Raw genomic sequence first — 21513 nt, 5'->3', positions numbered from 1 at the left:
CTCTCCCCAGGTTTGTTTGTGTCACTAGGGGCGTTTGCAAGGAGCCAGAACCTTTGTTTCAACCAGCCCCCTCGAGGGTTTAAGGTATGTCTCTATGTGCAGTGCTGCAGCTAGTACAGCGAGAATGCTCTATGCCAATGGGAGAAGAGCTCGCCCATCTGCATAGCACTGTGCACACAAACAAACACTTATGTCATAGAATTGCAGAAGATTAGGGTTTGAAGAGACCTCAGGAGGTCATCTAGTCTAATCCCCTGCTCAAAGCAGGACCAACCCCAACAAAATCATCCCAGCCAAGACTTTGTCAAGCAGGGCCTTAAAAACTGCTAAGGATGGAGATTCCACTATCTCCCTAGGTAACCCATTCTGGAGTTTCACCACCCTCCTAGTGAAATAGTGTTTCCAAATATCCAACCTTGACCTCCCCCACTGCAACTTGAGACCATTGCTCCTTGTTCTGTCATCTGCCGCCACTGAGAACAGCCTAGCTCCATCCTCTTTGGGTAATTGAAGGCTGCTATCAAATCTCTCCTCACTCTTCTCTTCTGTAGACTAAATAGCCCCAGTTCTCTCAGTCTCTCCTCGTAAGTCATGTGCTTCAGCCCCCTGATCATTTTCATTGCCCTCCACTGGAGTCTCTCCAATTTGTCCACATCCCTTCTGTAGTGGGGGGACCAAAACTGGACACAATACTCCAGATATGGCCTCACCAGTGCTGAATAGAGGGGAATAATCATGACCCACGATCTGCTGGCAATGCTCCTACTAATGCAGCCCAATATGCCATTGGACTTCTTGGCAACGAGGGCACACTGCTGACTCATATCCAGCTTCTCATCCACTATAATCCCCAGGTCCTTTTCTGCAAAAATATTGGTGTAATTTATGTCGCTATGGTCGATAAATTTTCCTGACCTAGACATAGCCTTAATCTCCTGTTTGTGATGTCACCATCGTCTCCAGGGCAATTCAGTGATGTCACAAGCTGGTCATTCTTAATTTAGGAGGGGTGAGACAGAGGAAGCAGGTGCAAATGGAATGCCTCAGGAACAAAAGTCCAATGTGACCGGTTCAACAGGGCATCAGGTGCGTTCTGCACGAATAGGGCTTGGAATCTGGGTATCACAGCTCATGTTTCTACTGGGATGTAGAGCCAAGGAGTTCAGTTCATTACCTGAGTCAGTCCTGTACTGAACATTATTATAGCCTTCCTCATTCTGAAACAGCAAAGTTAATCAGATTGGGGATGGGAGTTTGTAGTCAATTTACAGCAGACACTTTTACATCTTACTTCCAGTTTGAATTTTTCTAGATTCAGCTTCCAGCTGTTGGATCTTATTCTGTCTCCCTGTGCTAGCAGACCAAGCCCTGTTATACCCCTGTGTAGGTACTTACAAGAGCTGGCCAGCAAACGTTTTCTGTTTCCACAAAGAAATTTGATGAAAAGGAAAAACGTTTTTGTTTTCATCAATATTTGCCTCCAAACTTCCTTTATTTATTAATTTTTCAACCTGAAAAAAAAACCCCACACATCAAAATGAGACATTTCCCACAAAGATATCTGGTTTGACAACAGAGTCATTTTTAGGTCAGAAAAAACAACACTCTGAATGGAAAATTTTGACTAGCTGTCATAGATAGTGATCCAATCACCTTGTAACTTTCTCGTCAATAACTTAAATAGATCAAGTTCTTTAGGTCTTTCACTGGGTGGCAGGTTTTCCAGAGCTTGAATCAATCTTGAACCCACGGCAGGTTTTCCACTCCCCTTTGTAAAGCCTGGGCACAGTATTCCAGCAGTGCTCTCATACACAGTGACGGTATCACCTCCCTACTCCTACCGGTATTCCTCCACTTATGTTTTAAACTCAGCCTAGCCCTCACTCACAGTTCTATGCTCAGGATGGTGTATTTATGCTCCACTTACAGCACATCTGTTCTTCACAGCTGGCTGCTACAACATTTGAAAGCTACACAAAAATCAAAGAAAGAGGGCAAGTTTAGATGACATGACAGTAAAATCCCAACTTCAGCCACCATAGTGCTGGCTTGCATGCTTCCAAGGGTATTTTCTTTGTAGGTACAAAAAAGAAAATTCTAATCCCTATTGCCAGGAAAGGAAACCATCAGCTTCCAAGAGTTAATGAACTAAAATTTTGGTTTGGTTTAATTAAAACTATTCAGCACTCAGGCCTTGAGATCTGTCCCTGGGAGAGACCCACATCCACCCATTATTTCCCTACAATACAATGATTAATTCCTGGTCTGAATGTGATGGTTTGACATCGTTAATGCTATTTACCTCCCAATTTGAGAGTCAAAATAGTTCCAACATCTGGAACTAAACCTGCTTGGAATCACATGTGAGAGCAAGATGCCCCCTAGTGACTGCTAAGAAACCATCGGAATTGGTAGAGCTGAGATGCTGATGTTAAAGTCCCAGCAAGAATTACCAGCTATACTAGGCCCTATATGAGAACTGAGTAGCAATTTCTAATCCAGCCAAACAGATGGAGCGGGAAATATTAACAAGTGGCACCCCAGCTGCCAGATTTATGCTGTTCGCTCCCTTCAGTGGCTTTTAGTGCAAAAAGAAATTTGTTTTCCAGCACAGGTTTCAGAGTAGCAGCCGTGTTAGTCTGTATTCGCAAAAGGAAAAGGAGTACTTGTGGCACCTTAGAGACCAACAAATTTATTAGAGCATAAGCTTTCGTGAGCTACAGCTCACTTCATCGGATGCATTTGGTGGAAAAGAATGCATCCGATGAAGTGAGCTGTAGCTCACGAAAGCGTATGCTCAAATAAATTTGTTAGTCTCTAAGGTGCTACAAGTACTCCTTTTCTTTTTATATAAAATGGTATCAGGTAACTGCAGGAATATGAACTGATACCAGCTTTTGGATACTTTAGGATAGGAATATCTTCAAGAGTACAACCAGAAACTTGCCTTGGCAGTGAATTGACGTATATGATACTAAGATGAGGTCACTAATACACTAACCTATCAGATAAGAACATCCCAACATTATTAGAATGAGGAAATTAGTTATGGACAAAGGAGGCTGGGCATCCATACGAATATTCACGGCAGTCATGAGGCCCCATAATCGGCCAGCCACCATGTAGGCCTCACGATCTCGACCCTCAGACTGGTTTGGCATGCCAGAGGCAGTGTAGGACCCTCATAGAGCATTGCCTGTCTCCCACCAGTAGGTCTCCATGAGAAGGCTGTGAGTATATGTAAGGGATGGAGCTGGACACAATCTTAATTCTTCACAACAACTATATTCCCATTTGGGTTGGAACATTTTACTAATTATCCTAATAAAAGTATTTAAAGCTTTGCTTTGCCCTCAGTGTGCGTGTTGTCTCTGTGCACACTGGGATTCCCAACCCGGTACTGAACTTACTTCTCTTGTGCCTGATTCTGGGACTAGAACCCTTAAACCTCAGAATTTTAATCAGCAATGAATTGGAAATTCTTAATGATCAGTCATCAATAACCAATCAACAAAGCAGGCAGCAGCGCTAAAGAATTTAGAGATAAGAAGCAGGGACGGATGGTCTGTTTTGAACTAAATGATTATTATGGTTGCACCCAGAGGCCCCAACTGAAATCAGGTCCCATTGTTCTAGGTGCTGTACATACAAGGCTCCTGCCTTGAAGAGCTTAAAATCGAAATCAGTGGTTCTCAACCTATTTATCATTGTGGGCCGCACATGCAGCTGTGTGTGTGTTATGTGGGCCACATGCACATGATATATATACTACCTGTATGGCCCTGAGGATGTCACATGGGCTACAGCAGTTTGCTGATTGCGCCGCAAACAGTCTTTGGGCTGAGACCGAGTGATCTAAATAGGCAGGACAGCCAAAGGGTGGGACAAAGGAAGCATTATTAACCTAATTCTCCACCAAGATGAAGCAGCAGTGGGGAAGGAAAGATGGAATGAATAAATATCATTAATGAAAAAACTAACAGGCCAGGAACTGAACCCTGGGTGACTTCTGCAGAAGCAAAGCAACACTTCACAAACGGAGAATATCATCCTTTAATATACTTATCCTGCCATGCTGGGCCCAGACCGGAAGCAAATAAGTGTGCCTACCCATGCTTGTCATTGCTTCGGTAGAGAGTGTGATCAGCTGTAGCCAGGGCTTTGATTAGGTTGTTAAGATTATGAATGTCACCTAAATCGCAGCTAGAGGGCTTACGGCAGAATTGTAAAATGGAAGCAGGGCTAGGAGTGGAGAGATTTCAAAACTGCTGTATGTTAATAGTAACCGCTGATATTTTTAACCATCAAGCAAATACGTTCTTGTCAAATGCTGGAAATGGCCCATCTTGATTATCACTACAAAAGGTTCCCCCCCCCCGCCCTCCTGCTGGTAATAGCTCACCTTACCTGATCACTCTCGTTACAGTGTGTATGGTAACACCCATTGTTTCATGTTCGCTGTGTATATAAATCTCCCCACTGTATTTTCCACTGCATGCATCTGATGAAGTGAGCTGCAGCTCACGAAAGCTTATGCTCAAATAAATTTTAGTCTCTAAGGTGCCACAAGTCCTCCTTTTCTTTTTGCTAATACAGACTAACAGGCTGCTACTCTGAAATATATCAATGCACCTCTAAGAGAGCTGACAGCACGCTAAGGAAGTGTGAGTAGGGTGACCAGATGTCCTGATTTTATAGGAACAGTCCCAATATTTGGGGGTTTGTCTTATACAGGTGCCTATTAACACCCTCTCCCCCAGGAGTCTGGATTTTTTACACTTGCTGTCTGGTCACTCTAAGTGTGAGCCATTCATGTGGCAGCAGCATGCTTTCAAAAATAAAAGTCATCTGAAGTCAAAGAGCCAGCAGATTTATTGAGAACAGATCCACCAGGAAAGATGAGAAAGGGCCCTTTCTTAGCAGGGCATGAAACTCTGCAGTTTCCTTGTGTGACCGAATGCTCAGTGTGTGTTGTGTCCCCCTCTGTGCTCAGGCAACAGGGGCTGTACAGCTGTGGTAGTCCCTGGCTACATTCATTTGGCTGCAGAGACTTTCAGCTGTAGAGTACCCTTGTTCAACCCCTGGTCAGTCCGCCAAGATGGCTGCCATTATACTTATTTCAGAGGAACAGTTACCTGGTTTTAGGTAATAACCCAGGTCCATGGTTTCACAGCCCCCATACCATTACCAGGGATTCCCTCCACCTCAGCCATCCCCTACCAGTGTCTTAGGGTTTCCCTCCATTTCAGGACTCGGGGCCTGACAAAATGCCCTCTCTTGGGCCCAGACAAAGACCCCCTGGAAAGGATGAGATTCTGTTAGGCCATGTGTCCTGAGCCAGAGTAGGCCCAGGAGAGGCAGAGAGAGTCCTGCTCTGAGTTCATGGGCTATCCCTCATCATGGCGTCAGGGGCTAAGAGACGTGCAGGTACCTGAAGCTTGAGAGAAACTACTCTCTCCCTCTAGCCCAGCCCAAGCACAAACAGGTTCCAAGATTGCAGGGTGAGTTCTAATGTTCTCATTCAATCTCCCCCAGCAAAGCAACTTCCACGGTGCCTTCCTCCCTCCCTTCTAATAACTGCTACTTAACAAGCTGGAACTGATTGTGCTTCCATGCGACAGCATTTAATCCCTTCTTTGCCTACCTCACCAGAGGAAGGTAGAGAGACAGAGTCAGACCCATACCACCTTTGCACTTCCTGAATTCTGGATCCGGCCTTCCATGTAAGTGAGAGACACCCTGGCAGGTGTTCTAACTTACGACAGCTTCCCACAGCTGCCTATGAGCCACTCTGCAGTGCAGAATAACCAGAATACAAAATGCAGTGGCCAAACCTTTCTGCCCCCAGCATGCCCTATGCCAGGGGTATTGGAGAAGCAGAGATAAGGCTGCCTACAGTATCATTACATTACCCAGAGAACCCTCAGCCGAGGAGGATCTAGCCACTTTCCAGACCCTTTATGACATAGCATATACAGTGCAGAACTAGGGCCGGAACATTGGATGGAATTCAGAAATAGTCCAGGCTCAAATCCTTGCCACCTTACAGCCCCTTTGTGTCAGCCTGCCCATCATTTATCTACAGCTACCCACTGTTCTATCTGAGATGCTGCAGGATTTCCCTTGGCTCGTAATCAGAACTGACTGCAGCACAACTGCAATGGAAGGGTGGAGACTCGGAGTTGACTTTTTAATATAGTGTCCACTCTATGTGCAAAACTCAATGAAAGACGAGCACCCTCAGAAAAAGTTACCTGATAAATCACACTGGTTTGGCATAGGCCATCATGTAAAATATTTACCACTTTTCAGTTATTTGCAGACCTAACTTTAAGGCCTATAAACCCCCGTTGTTGGGAGAAAATCAATTCATACTCTAGCACTGTGTGAATAAAATAAACACTTCATAATAGCAATGGTTGATGCATGTTTAATAATGGAACTATAAAGCTGTACTGACTTCCACTTACAAGTCTCCAGATTAAGTGAGAAACCCCAGAATTAAAGTTTTACAGAGCAACTAATCTTGTCTCCACATGTACAAACACAAAAGAGCAGACAGCAACCAAGGAAAATCACACCGACAATATCTGTGCAATTCTCATTAGCGTGTCAAACCACATCCTGACAAATTTGCCAGGCTCCAGAGGAAAGCACAAGAGTTGCAAGGTTAGGACTGTCTAGCACTATGGATTAGGACTGTCAACATGAAGCAACTGACAAACAGCTATTCCAGAATAACTATTCTGCTATAGCTATTCTGGAATAACTCCCCCATCTGGACACTATTCTGAAATAAAAGTGACTTTATTTTGGAATAATTACTTTGCTTTGCAAGACAAAGACAAGCTTGCAAACAAGATGGAAGGGTTTGGCTGCAGGGCCCCCAAGCATGAGGAAGTGGAAATTACATCACTCTACACTAGAGCACAGGGAAGCAGGTGGTGATGACATTTGCTGGACTGAACTGAAATGCGTGAACTTTGGAGATCAAGCTCACTCCTTAAGCAGGGAGCCACTGAATAGAACAGTGGTTCTCAAACTTTTGCATTGGTGACCCCTTTTACACAGCAAGCCTGTGAGTGTGACCCCCCCTTATAAATTAAAAACACTTTTTTGTATTTAACACTATTATAAATGCTGGAGGCAAAGCGGGATTTAAGGGGGGAGGCTGACAGCTCCCAACCCCCCATGTAAAAATGTTGGACCCCCTGCAGGGTCCCAACCCCTAGTTTGAGAACCCCTGGAATAGAAGGATGTTGCTGTGGTTGGCGAACTGTGTTCACAATTAGGCAAAAGTGCTGATGATGACATAGTCTAGGAAGTTTTGATCAGAAGGAAGTACTGGTGAATCTATGAAGAAGGATAAGAAACCTAAATCAGTGAATACAGTGATAGGCAGATCAAAAGCAAAGGTGTTTGGAATTGTATTTCTGACATGATATCATTGTAGACCCACTGCGCACTCTGTCCTAGTGTAAATATCGACACAAAGTTCAGAGCAACAGAGAAGCAGGCCCTGTGGTGTTTATAAGCATTTGTGTCTACATGAGAAAGTTGCATCAATTTAACCTGAAGTGTGAATTTAAACAGTTCCAGTTAAACCAGCAACTCCCTGTGTAGATTCTCTTATTTCCATTTACAAGTGGGTTTTCAAGTTTAGCTGGAATCATCCACAAGTGTCAGTTGTGCGGGTGACTTTCTTACCAAATTAGTTAAATCAGTTCAACCCTTAGAGTGGACACAATTATATTGGTATAAAGGTGCCCTGTATCAGTGTAGCTTATTCCCCCTTCCCTGTGAGAACAGCTATACCAGTATAAGCACATTTATACCTATATAATTCTGTCCACACTAAAGCTATGTCTCCTTTTGTCAGTAAAACTTTTGTTACTCAGGGGTGTGAAAAACACATCCCTGACCGAAAAAAGTTTCACCAACAAAAGCACCAGTGTGGACAGCGCTATGTCAGTGGGAGACGCTCTCACGCTGACATAGTTACTGCCGCTTGTTGGAGGCAATTTAATTATATCAGTGGGAGAGCTCTCTCCCGTAGGCACAGAGCAGCTACATGGGAGACCTTACAGCAGTGCAGCTGCAGTGATACAGCTGTGCTGCTAAGGTCCATATTGCATTGGGCTAGACCCTGAGACCCTTATTCACAAGCCCCATGTTGACTTTAATGGGAACTCTGAGTAAGGACTGAGCAAATCTGTTTTAAATTTGAATGGACCACAGCTTCTGGATTTACTTCGTCTCTGTTAGAAAAAGCATCGGGAGAGATTACCTGGGCCTGAATCCTCATTGTCCTGTTCTGTGCGTCATCTCATGCACACCACTTAGCCCTAGTGTAAAGTGAATCGCACTGATTTGGTGGCACTCGGCTTTCACTTTGCTGTGGTATGATGACAGCACAGTGTTCAGAGCAGTGGATAATCAGTCCACCACAGCAAGTCTCCACAGCAAAATCCTGCCCCCAACTCCCATTCCCCTCCTTTACCTTTGGTAGAAGGTCCCCAGTTTCATAACTCATTGACTGAGGTGAGTAAGGGAAGTTGTATTGAAAGGAGAATCCTCCAGTCCTATAAACGGTCTTTATTTTACCCAAAATACAATCTGAGTCAAGAATAAAAATTGCTTTCATTTTCCACAGAGGTGGGATTTTTCTCTCCTTTCTCCTGCAATGAAAATATTCCCCCCCACCCACCACTGCTCTAACCCATGGCACTGAGTTTGCAGCTGTAGGTCACTGTGGTATGAACCTGAAATGAGTTTAATTGGTTGTTTTACTGGAAATAAAATCCAACATTGGGAGGAACTAGAACACTGATAGCATCATGCTAAGCACAGAAATGGTGTCAGAAGCAAATTGTTTCTAAACAAAGCTGATAAAAAAAAACTATGACCTTCCTCCCCCACCCCCCAAAATGCAATTTTTTTACCCCTCTTTTGGTTTAAATTCAAAATTTTGAAGGTTGGAATTTCCTTGAAGTGTGGAATATCTGATCAGGTCACAAAATGGGAAGAATGTGTGTCTCTGGAAGCAAGTTGCGGGTTTGTGTTAAAAAGCGTGTGTGGGGCTTGGAGGGATTCATCTATAATCAGAGAACATATTTTATCTAAGAAATATATCTACACTCTGTAACTTCTCCCCATCCAGCTTTCCTACCCACATTTGAAACCCATGGCTATATGTTAGATAAAATCCATTGAAAATTATGCATTAGGTACATGGATATGTGATGAATCTGCACATATTTAAACAGGGCTGTGCATACAGACAATAAATGGAACATTACAAAACAGAAACAGTAAGGTTGACTAGTTCCACCTCAACTGCAGAAAATTAGGAGTAACTCAATGAAGCCAATGGAGCGACACCACTGTGAGATGAGAATCGGGACTACTGTTTAAAATTCTTTCACATTAGGCAAGTTCCTTCATTTCATCTCCTCTTTCGTCTTAGCTGAGACTCCTGCTCTTATTGTCCGTGACAAAAGGCCACAAAGGAAAATGAACAGCTGCAAAACTTTGGGATGGAGCGGAATATGTAAAACACAGGTTTGTGCCTGCACTGCCGGATGCATTTCATTACTGTCTCTCACCATTGTGTTTAATTATGTCCTTGTCTGGCATTTGGATCTCTTGTCATTCTAGCTGGTGGACAATTATCTCTTTCTGACACCAAAGACACTGCATAGTTGTGCAAATAATGTCCTGCCACGAGAAAGGAAATAAAGGGTTCTGGCACAAAACTCACTCTGTCATGGGGGGGTGGGCCTTGGGTTGGGAGGAGAAGGGACAGAAAGACAGACTGACCCTGGGGCTAAGGCACTGGGCTGGAACTCAGACTCTAGGTTCAATTCATGGCCCTTCCACAGACTACCTACATGACCTGGAGAAAGTCATTTAATATTTCAGTGCCTCAGCTCCCAGTCTGTAAAATGGGGGTGATAATTCTGTCTCGTTTATTTTGACTTTAAGCTATTTGGGACTGTTTCAGTATGAGTTTATACAGCACCTAGCACAATAAGACTAAGAACTCAATTGAGGTGACTAGGTGTTACCATAATTCAAATGATAACAACAGTAGTAAGAAAAAGGGGAGGTGGAAGGATTGAGAGAGAGAGAGAGAGAGAGAGAGAGGGTTGGAAGGTGCAGTAGGAAAAAAAAAAGGTCAATGGGAGAAGGGAAAAAAGAACGAGTGAAGAATTCACATCAGGACCCAGGCAGCCACCTGCATAGACCCAGAATATGGAGGACACAAAAGTGACTTAGAAATGAATCATGTTAACTACTCGGACGCCATTCCTGTCCGAAGCTCAATGTGATCAAGAATCAGGCCCAGCTCCCATGTTATAGGTGGGAAAGGCATTGTGGTTGTACAGCACCTAGCACAATGGGATATGGTCCATGATTATGGTTCCTAGGTGCTACTGCAACACAAATAAATAAATAAATAATAATAGTTGTTGAGATGCAAAGCCCTTTGTTTGTTTCCTTCAGAGGGCGACTGGGAGAGGAGCTTTTAGAATTTGCTTTTTCACTTTTTTTTTTTTTTTTTTTTTAAAAAAAAAGACTAAGCACATAGGAAAATAACCCCAGTTTTGGCACAAAAGCATATCTGCAAATACCCAGAGATACCGTGGGAGTTGGGAGTTCAGACATGGGTATTGCCCTTTTTCCTTTGAGTCATAGACAGCAGTGCTCAAGTGCTAGATTTAAAACCTCAGCTCTCCGTGCCTATTTGGTGTTTCAGTTACAAAAGAAGAAAAGCTCATCTCAGGCTGGCTGAACCATTAAGTGAGAGGAGAACAAATGAGAAAAGAGTAATGGAATTGTGAATTCCAAATGAATCAGTGGAGACCTCTAACCCCTAAAGAACGGGAGGGAGAGAGAGTCACATCATTCAAATCACCCTTCCAAATAGCCAGATCCTCACCCCCAATGGCTCAAAATAGAAATTCAAACAGGACAGTCTGATGCTGAGCAGTTCTCAGAACATTTATAGCATCAGTGAATCTGGACCATCTTGCACTCCTCATTCAGAAGGCAGGGCCTCTGGGGGTGGGGAGAGTGGCATCATTGAAACAGTGGGGCACTGAGGAAGGAAGGAATCCTACCTGAGAGATGGATAATTGGCGTAGGGATGAATTTTAAACACAATTAGTTATTAAGGGACAAAAGGCTTGTGCAGTGTTTGAAGTGGAAGATGGCACCTTTACAATATGTACGGGAAGAACTGCCGCAGCCTTCAAGGAAAATCATCAGAAAATATAGATAACCCAAACACGGTACAATACCTTGATCTCCCAACACGCTCCATCTCGCTCCCCTGATCCCACAGCTAGCCCCATGGTCTCCCAGCATGCTCCAGTGCACTCCCCTGACGTCCAAGCATGCTCCCCTTAAACCAGTGGTTCCCAAACTTGTTCCGCCATTTGTGCAGGGAAAGCCCCTGCCGGGCAGGTTTATTTACCTGTCTCGTCCACAGGTTCGGCCGGTCGCAGCTCCCAGTGGCTGCGGTTCGCTGCTCCAGGCCAATGGGGGCTGCGGGAAGCGGTAGCCAGTACGTCCCTCGGCCCACACCACTTCCAGCAGCTCCCATTGGCCTGGAGGAGCGAACCGCGGCCACTGGGAGCCGCGATCGGCCGAACCTGCGGACGCGGCAGGCAAACCAACCGGCCCAGCCTGGCCGGGGCTTTCCCTGCACAAGTGGCGGAATAAGTTTGGGAGCCACTGTCCTAGAGAATCATAGGACTGGAAGGGACCTCGAGAGGTCATCTAGTTCAGTCCCCTGCACTCAAAGCAGGACTAAGTATTACTCTGAGCTCACTCACTAAGTCTCTCTAAAGGCTGCCTTAAATCCCTACAGCAGGAAGACCCACTTCTCCTTTAAACATTCTGATACATGCAGAGAACAAGCTGTGTAGCGCTTTCCATGTAAAGGCTGAGAAACTGGCTCAGGAGAGGAATCGAGCTGGAGAGATGCTCTCACTCATTTCCCTTCCCAAGTCCTCTACACATTGTAAGGTGAGAAAACCCAAGGAGAAGCTGCCACTTCTCGTGAGCTCTATTGTTCAACAGACCTAAGAGCAGATTTCTTCCCTAAATTGGAATGCAACCCAAGACCCCACAATGGCCAGCCAGGGCTCTGAGGAATAGTTTCCTTGATAGGTTACAGGTAGGGCAATTCTAAGAATCTCCTGTGTTTGTTTTGACATATGGTTGTAATCTTCTTCAGCCACAGCCATGGGGAAGCTAATAAACGGCACTCAGTTTCTATGGCCAATGGACTCTACAATAATTAATTCTTCCAGATCCAGGTAATTTCCTCAAGAGGTGTTGCTGGCCTTGAGAGTCAACACTCCCCCAATGTGCATCGACCCAGATGACAGACATAGGCTGAGAACTGCAGACACTAACGCTCCCCCTAATGAATCTCCGCAAGTCAGAGTCACTCTGTCACCGTCAGGTGCTCAGAGGCAAGTCGCCGACACCAGAATGTAAGGGTTTGGCTACACTTGCGAGTTAGAGCGCATTAAAGCAGCCCCGGGCGCCCTAACTCACTCCCCGTCCACACTGGCAAGGCACATAGAGCACTCTGACTCCACGGCTAGAGCGCTCCTGGTACTCCACCTCGGCGAGAAGATTAACGCTCGGTGCGCCTTGGCTGAAACACCCGGGCGTCAATGTGAACAAGGTGTTGCATTACTGTGCTCTGATCAGCTTCCAGAAACATCCCATTAACCCCTTAAGTCAAGTGGCCACTCTTCTCATTGTTTTGGAATCGCTGCAGGAATGCGGATATGCCCTTTGAAAGCTCCATTTCTGACAGCCGGCTGCTTATCTGCTCCAAGACAAAGCTACCATTAGTGTGGAATGCTGTGTGTGAGAGGCGGGCGGGGGAGGGTCTGCTGCTGGCTGAACTTACAAGACAGCATGCTGACATGTTCTCAGCCCCCCAAAAACCCACTCTCCCCTCCCCATACACACAACACACTTCCTGTCACAGTTCACCCCACCCCCATTTGAAAAGCACATTGCAGCCACTTGCATGCTGGGATAGCTACCACAATGCACTGCTCTCTGTGGCCGTTGCTGCTAATGTGGCCACACCAGTGCACTTGCAGCTCTCAGTGTGGACAGATTGCAGCGCTTTTCCCACTGCACTCTGCGAGATGGGTTTAACTCAAAGCGCTCTACATCTGTGACTGTAGCCATGCCCTAAGCAACACAAATGAAGCTGCAGTTGGAGCTTCAGTGACAACATTAATCTTGGGCAGAGACAGCCCAGGTCTCATCACTGCTGCAGTGGGTCTGTCTAGTTCAAAGGGTCTGTCTTTAAAGGGATTTGGAGATTCAACATCAGTTTGACAGGACCTGTAGAGTTCCCTCTCTGACGCCGTGGGTCACCTGATCTTTGGGGTGGAAGAAGCAGGATTAATTATTATGATAATAAGTGAAGGAATAGGTGATATTGGCTGCCCTGGAGGCCAAAGCCCTGCACGTACTTGCCCAGCAAGGACAGCTAATGGGCCAGTCCAAGTGTAAACCAGGTGCTACTTCAAACCTAGTTTGGGGGAATCTGTTGTGGTATAAAGCAGCCGTGAGCCCCTTCTCCTGCCACCAACATGCAATCACCCTGGTGCAGAGCCATCAAAGAGAGCGTGCTGAGGGTGACCTAGTGGATACAGCACCAGAGTATTGCTCAGGTAGACCTAACGTCTCTTTCTGGTTCTGCCAAGTGACCTTGGGCAAGTCACGCCACCACTCCGTGCCTCAGTTTCCCCTTCTGTACAATGGGGATAACAATACTGACTTCCTCTGTAAAGTGCTACTGAGGGAATGGGCTCTATAAGGCAGAGAGCCCAGCACATTCCTGCATCCCAACTATTCCCCAGACTGCAGCAAAGCTCATAGGGGTGACACAGGTCAGGGCAGCACGGCCCTCTGGCTCTGCAATGGAGCAGGGACAAATTTAGCCCTAAATAGCTTCCCATGGCAAATGGACAGTGTTCATCTAGCGCATTAAACTGGCCACTTGCTCCTAACTGGGGCTATGGTGGGCATCAGTGGCTTTCCCATGCCTAGGGCTGCTGTGTATCATTTACGAGAGCTATGCTGGTACGAGTCAAGAATGGAAAGTGTTTTCTGGTCGCTCTGCGATTATTGCTGCAACCCCCATTGCTGTGAGTCACACACAGCTATTGTGTCTTCACTGGCCGTGGGCCTTTGTCATTCTCTGCCCTGCCAAAATAGGAAACTGGCTGAGATTTAAAAATGCATCAAGGATACATCAAGGAATGGGAAAAGCAAGAGGCACAACCAATCGCGTGTCTCTCACAACCTGTCTGGCTTGGGCCCTTTGCTGAAGACAATGCCGGCTGAATGAAGTCCACTAGGAACTTTGCTATTGCTATTCAGTTTACATGGAAAGTACTTTGATACTACAGAGATGAGAAGCAGTATAAAACCCCAAGGTACACAAGACAGCTAAGCAAATGAGCCATCATTTCAATGGGATTACTCATACTTAGTTAGGCACATGTTAAATGGCTTTCTGAATATGCCCCATTCAAAGCTGAAAACAGAAAATGTGGTTGTTGGTTTACTGAAGAAATCAAGACACGTGATCTATGCAAGAAAGGATTTTTTTCTGCTCCGATCAGTAGTTCGGTTTATGAATCCAAAGAATATCAGTAAAATCGATGTTGTAATAAAAAGAAACATGCCTCTTCCTTACCCAGAAAAAAATATCTGGTTTTGGCTTCCATTGGAAAACAGTGAAGCTACAATTAAAGGAAGCCTCCACAAGGAGAGAAATTCAGTCAGTATCAGTGATGTTTCTCTGTTTTATAGACATGGCATTTATAGACGAAGATTTGCTACAGGGAACAATGGCTCGTTTTATCCTTTATTGCAGCTAATTACTCTACCTTTTTATTACTGACCATGGTCTGCTCTTCCTCTTCATAATTGCCCCGTGGGGAGATGGAATCCCTAATGCAGTATGGTTTTGTTAGCAAGGTTTTTATTAATTCACAAAGTCAATTATCACAATATCTCAAAGTTGAAGAGCTAAGTCGTGTTCTTGTGGGGGCTGGCTCAGCTTTCTGTCCATTGGATGAGTTTGATCTTTTGTATTCTTGATTCTGTGTTTTTGAAACAGTTTATTTTTTTAGTGAAGAAGTGAAGCAATTACTCATTAAGCACATGGCAGTTCATTATAGCTGCACACTAATTACATGAGTCATGATTTGCCTCTGTAACTAAATAGTTCTCACACAACCTAGTGCATCACCATCAGGCACCTGCAAGCAGTGGAGCAAAGCAGCCCAGGGTATTTATCCCAGAATTTACTTCTGCCTTCTGTGATAAGTGACATTGCACTGCATGGAACTGGACTCATCAATCCTGATTAGCTATAGAAAACAACTAATCTAGACCACAGTCCTGCAAACATGCACATACTTAAATTTAAGTGCCTACTTATTCATAAGATCCAGGCTGTAAAGTTCACACTTACTGTAAAGCTCACTAGTTTTTACTCAGGTCTGGTCTACCGTCTGCACTACAGAGTTAGGTCAATGCAACACAGCTTACATCAACCTAACTATGGAAGCATCTACACTTCACGGGGTAAGTAAGCGGGGTAACGGCCCCACTACCCCGGCTTAATAACTCAACCTTCACGAGCGGCGTAGAGTCAAGGTCAAAGTAGTTAGTTCAACGCAGTGTCAGCCTAGATACTGCATTACTTATGTCGACTGTTATTGCCTTTCAGGAGTTGTCCCACAATGCCCCACGCTGACAGTACAATCGATACAAGTGCTCCTAATGGGGACACACACCACCGACACAAAGAGCAAAGTGTAGACACTGTGACAAAGTTCCTGTTCTACCTTGGTGGATCTTGCGCTTATTGGTGGATTTGCTCGCCTTGGAGCTTCACAGCAGCCCTCAGCTTGGCTGTTTTTCTGAATTCACAGTCCAGGTCAACTCCTCCTGTGTCTGACCAGGAGTTGGGAGGTTTGGGGGGGAACCCGGGCCCGCCCTCTACTCCGGGTTCCAGCCCAGGGCCCTGTGGAATGCAGCTGTCTAGAGAGCCTCCTGGAACAGCTGTGCAACAGCTACAACTCCCTGGGCTACTTCCCCATGGCCTCCTCCCAACACCTTCTTTATCCTCACCACAGGACCTTCCTCCTGGAGTCTGATAATGCTTGTACTCCTCAGTCCTCCAACAGTCCACGTTCTCACTCTCAGCTCCTAGTGCCTCTTGCTCCCAGCTCCTCACATGCATGCCACAAACTGAAGTGAGCTCCTTTTTAAAACCCAGGTGCCCTGATTAGCCAGCCTTAATTGAGTCTAACAGCTTCTTGATTAGCTGCAGGTGTTCTAATCAGCCTGTCTTAATTGTCTCCCGAAGGTTCCTGATTGTTCTGGAACCTTCCCTGTTACCTTACCCAGGGAAAAAGGACCTACTTAACCTGGGGCTAATATATCTGCCTTCTATTACTCTCTTATAGCTATCTGGTCCGACCCTGTCACATATCCCCCCCTCTGCTCAACACTACGGGGTTGGGCAACTTGGGACGTCAGGCAGTGTACTCATGACAAGCCATCTGCATTGCCATGGTGGCTTCCAGCCCGGTGTTATATGGTGAATTGGAAAGGTTGCAGGGACAGGAACCATCTAGTCAACCTTGCGTTCTTCTCTTTATTTCGCTGAATCCACTGGAGGGGTGCATGGTCAGTCACAAGGTAAACCGTCGTCCCAGAAGGTAATAACGTAGTGTTTCCATGGCCCATTTCACAGCTAGGCACTCTCTTTCAATCACAGCATATTTCTGCTCTCTTGGGAGGAGTTTCCTGCTGAGGTAGAGAATAGGGTGTTCTTCATCTCCGACCATCTGCGATAGGACAGCTCCCAATTCCTAGTTCAGATGCATCTGTTTGTAAAATGAATTCTTTGTTGAAGTCTGGGGCTATAAGCCCAGGGTTACTGCAGAGGGCTGTCTGGAGATCCATGAATGCTTTCTCTGTGGCATCTGTCCACTTCACCATGTCTGGATCCTGGTCTTTTATCAGGTCTGTCAGGGGACTCGCTCTGGTAGCAAAATGGGGAATAAATCGTCGGTAGTACCCCACCACACACTGAAATGCCCGGACTAGCTTTTTCCGATTCGGCCGGGGCCAATTTTGGATAGCGTCTAGTTTGTTTCATTGGGGCTTGACCATGCTCCTTCCTACAATGCAGCCACGGTATTTAGCCTCGGCTAGCCCTGTAGCACACTTGGCTGGATTGGCTGTAAGGCCAGCCTGTCTTAGCGTGTCCAGAACCGCTTCCACCTTTTCTAAGTGGGTTTCCCAGTCGGGGGTGTGAATAATCACATCATCATCCAGGTATGCCGCTGTATAACTGGTATGGGGCCATAGGAGCTTGTCCATAAGACGCTGGAAGGTGGCAGGTGCCCCATGCAGTCCAAAAGGAAGAACAGTATATTGAAACAGACCCTCTGGGGTAGAGAATGCAGTCTTTTCTTTTGCATCTTTGGCAAGGGGAATCTGCCAGTATCCCTTTGTTAAATCAAGGGTAGTCAAAAATCGGGCATTGCCCAGGCGGTCAACTAACTCATCGATATGGGGTATGGGGTATGCATCAAATTTGGATATCTCATTCAGCCAGCTAAATTCATTACAAAACCTAGTGGTACCATCGGGTTTGGGCACCAACACAATCGGGCTTGACCACTGACTGAGGGACTCTTGGATGACTCCCAGCTCCAACATCCTTTTTACCTCTGCCTTGATCTCCTCCCTTTTTGCTGCTGGGACCCGATAGGGCCTTAAAGTTACCTTTGCCCCAGAGTCTGTGATAATGTGGTGATATGCTTCGGTGGTCCGGCCTGGTTTGGTTGAAAATACGTCCTGGAATCGGTTGATCATCTCGGTTACCTCCTTCTTCTGGTTTGGTGTTAGATCAGTGGATATCCTGATCTGCTCCTGCATATTATTTTCCTGAATCAGGGTCTCTTGGGCCACTACACACGCCTCTCGTTGGTGCCAAGGCTTTAAGAGGTTAATGTGATAAATTTGTTCTCGTTTCTGGCATCCTGGCTGCTGCATCTTGTAGGTTACTTCCCCCACGGGTTCAACCACCTCAAAGGGCCCCTGCCATTGGGCCAGAAGCTTGCTTTCTGTCATGGGTACCAACACCATCACCCGATCCCCTGGTTGGAAATGTCAGACTTTTGCCTGGCGATTGTAATGGGTTCGCTGGGCCTCTTGCACCTTTTCCAAATGTTCCCGTACAATAGGGGTGACCCAGGCTATCCGTTCTCGCATCTGCAACACATGGTCAATTATATTTCTCCCCTCATTGGGTTCCTCTTCCCAGATTTCTTTTGCAATATCTAGTATGCCACGGGGCGGCGTCCGGATAATAATTCAAAGGGGGAAAACCCAGCTGAGGCCTGAGGTACCTCCTGGATTGCAATCATAAGGTAGGGTAGTTGGGTGTCCCAATCCTTCCCGTCCTGACTTACCACTTTCCTTATCATTGCCTTGAGGGTTCGGTTAAACCTTTCTACCAGCCCATTGGTCTGCAGATGATAGACTGAATTTCTCAGGGTATGGATATGGAGCAGCGTAGAGAGGTCCTTCATTAGCTTCAACATAAATGGGGTACTTGGTCTGTTAATATCTCTTTTGGTAGCCCCACTCGGGCAAACACACCACAAACTCTTTAGCTATTGTTTTAGAGGCCATGTTCCACAGGGGGACGGCTTCTGAGTAATGCGTAGTATAATCCAGAACGACAAGTATATATTGGTGGCCCCGGGCTGTCTTCTCCAGGGATCCCACTAGGCCATGGCTATTCGCTCGAAGGGGACCTCTATGATGGGAAGGGGTACTAAAGGTGCCCTCAAGTGGGGACGGGGACTGTGCAGCTGATACTGCGGGCAGGACGCACAGTGCCTCCGCATTTCTTCACATACTCTGGGCCAGAAGAACTGTCACAGGACCCGGGTCAGGGTCTTCTCTACCCCTAAAAGCCCCCCAAAAAGATGACTATGGGCCAGACTTAATACAGCAGTCTGGTGTTTTTGAGGTACTAGGATTTGTTGTACCTTCTGCCCCTGTACTGGTGCAACCCTGGATAAGGAATTCTTCTTCATTATAAGTAGGGTCCTGGTCCCTGGGTTTTCCCTTCCACGGGGACCCCATCTATTTCGGACACCTCCTTCCTAATGTTGTCGTACCTTGGGTCTTCAGCCTGGTCCTGTCCAAAATTTCCTCTCCCGGGGTTAATCTGCCTGAGATCTAGGGGGCCAGTCTCTGTTGCCTCTACTGGTTCAGAGGCGTTAGGGTGGGGGTCAGACTCGAGTGCTTCTCCCTCCTTTTCAGCTGCTCGGGTCTGCCTACCTATGAGAGCAACCCATTGGCTTTGGGCCAGTATTTGGGTTCCCAAGGCCTTAGCTGCCCTTCTTTCCCTTTTCGTCTTTCTACGCTGTCTGGGAGTGGAGAACAAATCTGGGGATATTTCAGAGAAGGTTGGGGGTTGATGGTCTACTGTGGATGCCTCACTACTTTCAGGGCTTCCCCCTTTCTCCAATTCCCCTACCAGGAGTAAGTCTCCTAATCCTGGGAAGTCCCTCCCTATGAGCACTGGGTATGAGAATTTAGGGACTACCCCTGCTGCTACCTCAGTAGTGTTCCCCTGAATCTCGATTTTTACTGGGATGGTGGGGTAATAACCAACTCTCCCATGGACGCATGTTATCCCCGTACGCTTAGCCCACAGCGGCTGACTACGGTTCACGAGCTTCCCCGAGACAAGTGTGATAGCACTCCCCGAATCAACCAGTGCTGTGGTCTCTACCCCATTTAGCTTCATGGTCTAGTGTACATATGTGGGGTTAGTGAGACCCCCACAAGGTGCATTAGGGAGCATGGGTCCTCCCAGTTCCCCAGGTTACACTGCATAGGCTCCTCGGCATTGGGACACTGTGCAGCTATGTGTCCCCACTCCCCGCAGGCCTAACATCTGTATGGAGCCCATGGCATTCCCCGGTCTCTTGGTTTGGGCAGTCTAACATCATAATCCTCTTCCCCCTCAATGCTCCAACTCTTTGTGGCTTCTGGTGGGCCTTCAGCCCCTCTCTTTGTCCACCTGGGTTCTCCTGGTGGCCCAGTCACCCGAGCTCTAGGGCTTGGTGCTGCTAGTTTAACACAGGGTGCTTCTTCCTTAACTGGTCAGTTGAGCTCACTCACCGTCCTTCACCTTTCTACCAGCATTGTAGGTGGAGGGTTCATTCTGGCTTACCCAGGCATGAAGGTCTCGCGGTAGTCCTCTTATGTACCGGTTGATGACCAGAACCTCTAGTATCTCCTCCGGACTCCGGGACTCAGTTTGTAACCACTTTCGTGCGAGATGGATGAGGTCACATAATTGGGACTGCAAGGTTTTGTTTTCCTGGTACCTCCACTCATGATATCACTGGGCCCGCACTGCAGTTGTTACCCCAGATCTGGCCAGGATCTCTGCTTTCAGCTGGGGGTAATCTGCCGCAGCCTCTTCAGGCAGATCATAGTAGGCCTTCTGGGCCTCCCCACACAGGAATGGAGCCAGGATGCCAGACCACTGTTCTTGGGGCCAAGCCTCCCACAGGGCTGTCCTCTCAAAGGCCAGGATGTATGCCTCTACGTCATCCTCCCACGTCATTTTCTGCAGCCAATTGCTGGCCCGCATGATCTGCATCCCATCATGGCCGCAGTTCAGCTCTGTAAGGGCCTTTACCTGGTTTACCAGTTCCCACAACATAGCCCGGTCTTGAGCAGCCTGGTCCGTCAGCAGGTGATTAGTCTCTTGCTGCAGCCGCACTGCCTCCTTTTGGGCGGCTGCCTGGACACGAGTAGCCTCCTGCTGGGCAGCCGTGGCTTGTATCAGTGCCCACACTTCCTCCTCCATTGTGGTGGAAAATTAAAAATAGACCCTCTTCCCTTTTTCCTTCCAAACACCCTCCTTCTTCCACCGCGCTGTGGACACCAGATCCCACTGCTGACACCAGTTGTGACAAAGTTCCTGCTCTACCTTGGTGGGTCTTGTGCTTATTGGCGGATTTGCTTGCCTTGGAGCTTCATGGCAGTCCTCAGCTTGGCCATTTTTCTGAACCCATAGTCCAGGTCGGACGACTCCTATGTCTAACCAGGAGTTGGAAGGATTTGTGGGGAAACCCGGGCCAACCCTCTACTCCGTGTTCCAGCCCAGGGCCCTGTGGAATGCAGCTGTCTAGAGAGCCTCCTGGAACAGCTGTGCAACAGCTACAACTCCCTGGGCTACTTCCCCATGGCCTCCTCCCAACACCTTCTTTATCCTCACCATAGGACCTTCCTCCTGGTGTCTGATAATGCTTATACACCTCAGTCCTCCAACAGTCCGCGTTCTCACTCTCAGCTCCTAGTGCCTCTTGCTCCCAGCTCCTCACACACACGCCACAAACTGAAGTG

At 46.8% G+C, this 21513-nt stretch overlaps 1 long non-coding RNA gene across 1 annotated transcript in view; it reads right to left on the bottom strand.

Annotated features, from left to right (window-relative positions):
* LOC119846796 overlaps positions 1-21513 on the bottom strand; it is a 58178-nt gene that overhangs the window by 18619 nt on the left and 18046 nt on the right. The window lies entirely within an intron of this gene.

The sequence above is a fragment of the Dermochelys coriacea genome, chromosome 22 (assembly GCF_009764565.3).
Source record: "Dermochelys coriacea isolate rDerCor1 chromosome 22, rDerCor1.pri.v4, whole genome shotgun sequence".
In the NCBI taxonomy this organism is placed as follows: Eukaryota; Metazoa; Chordata; order Testudines; family Dermochelyidae; genus Dermochelys; species Dermochelys coriacea.
Note: the sequence above shows the minus strand (reverse complement) of the source record. Positions and strands in the feature narration are given on the sequence as shown.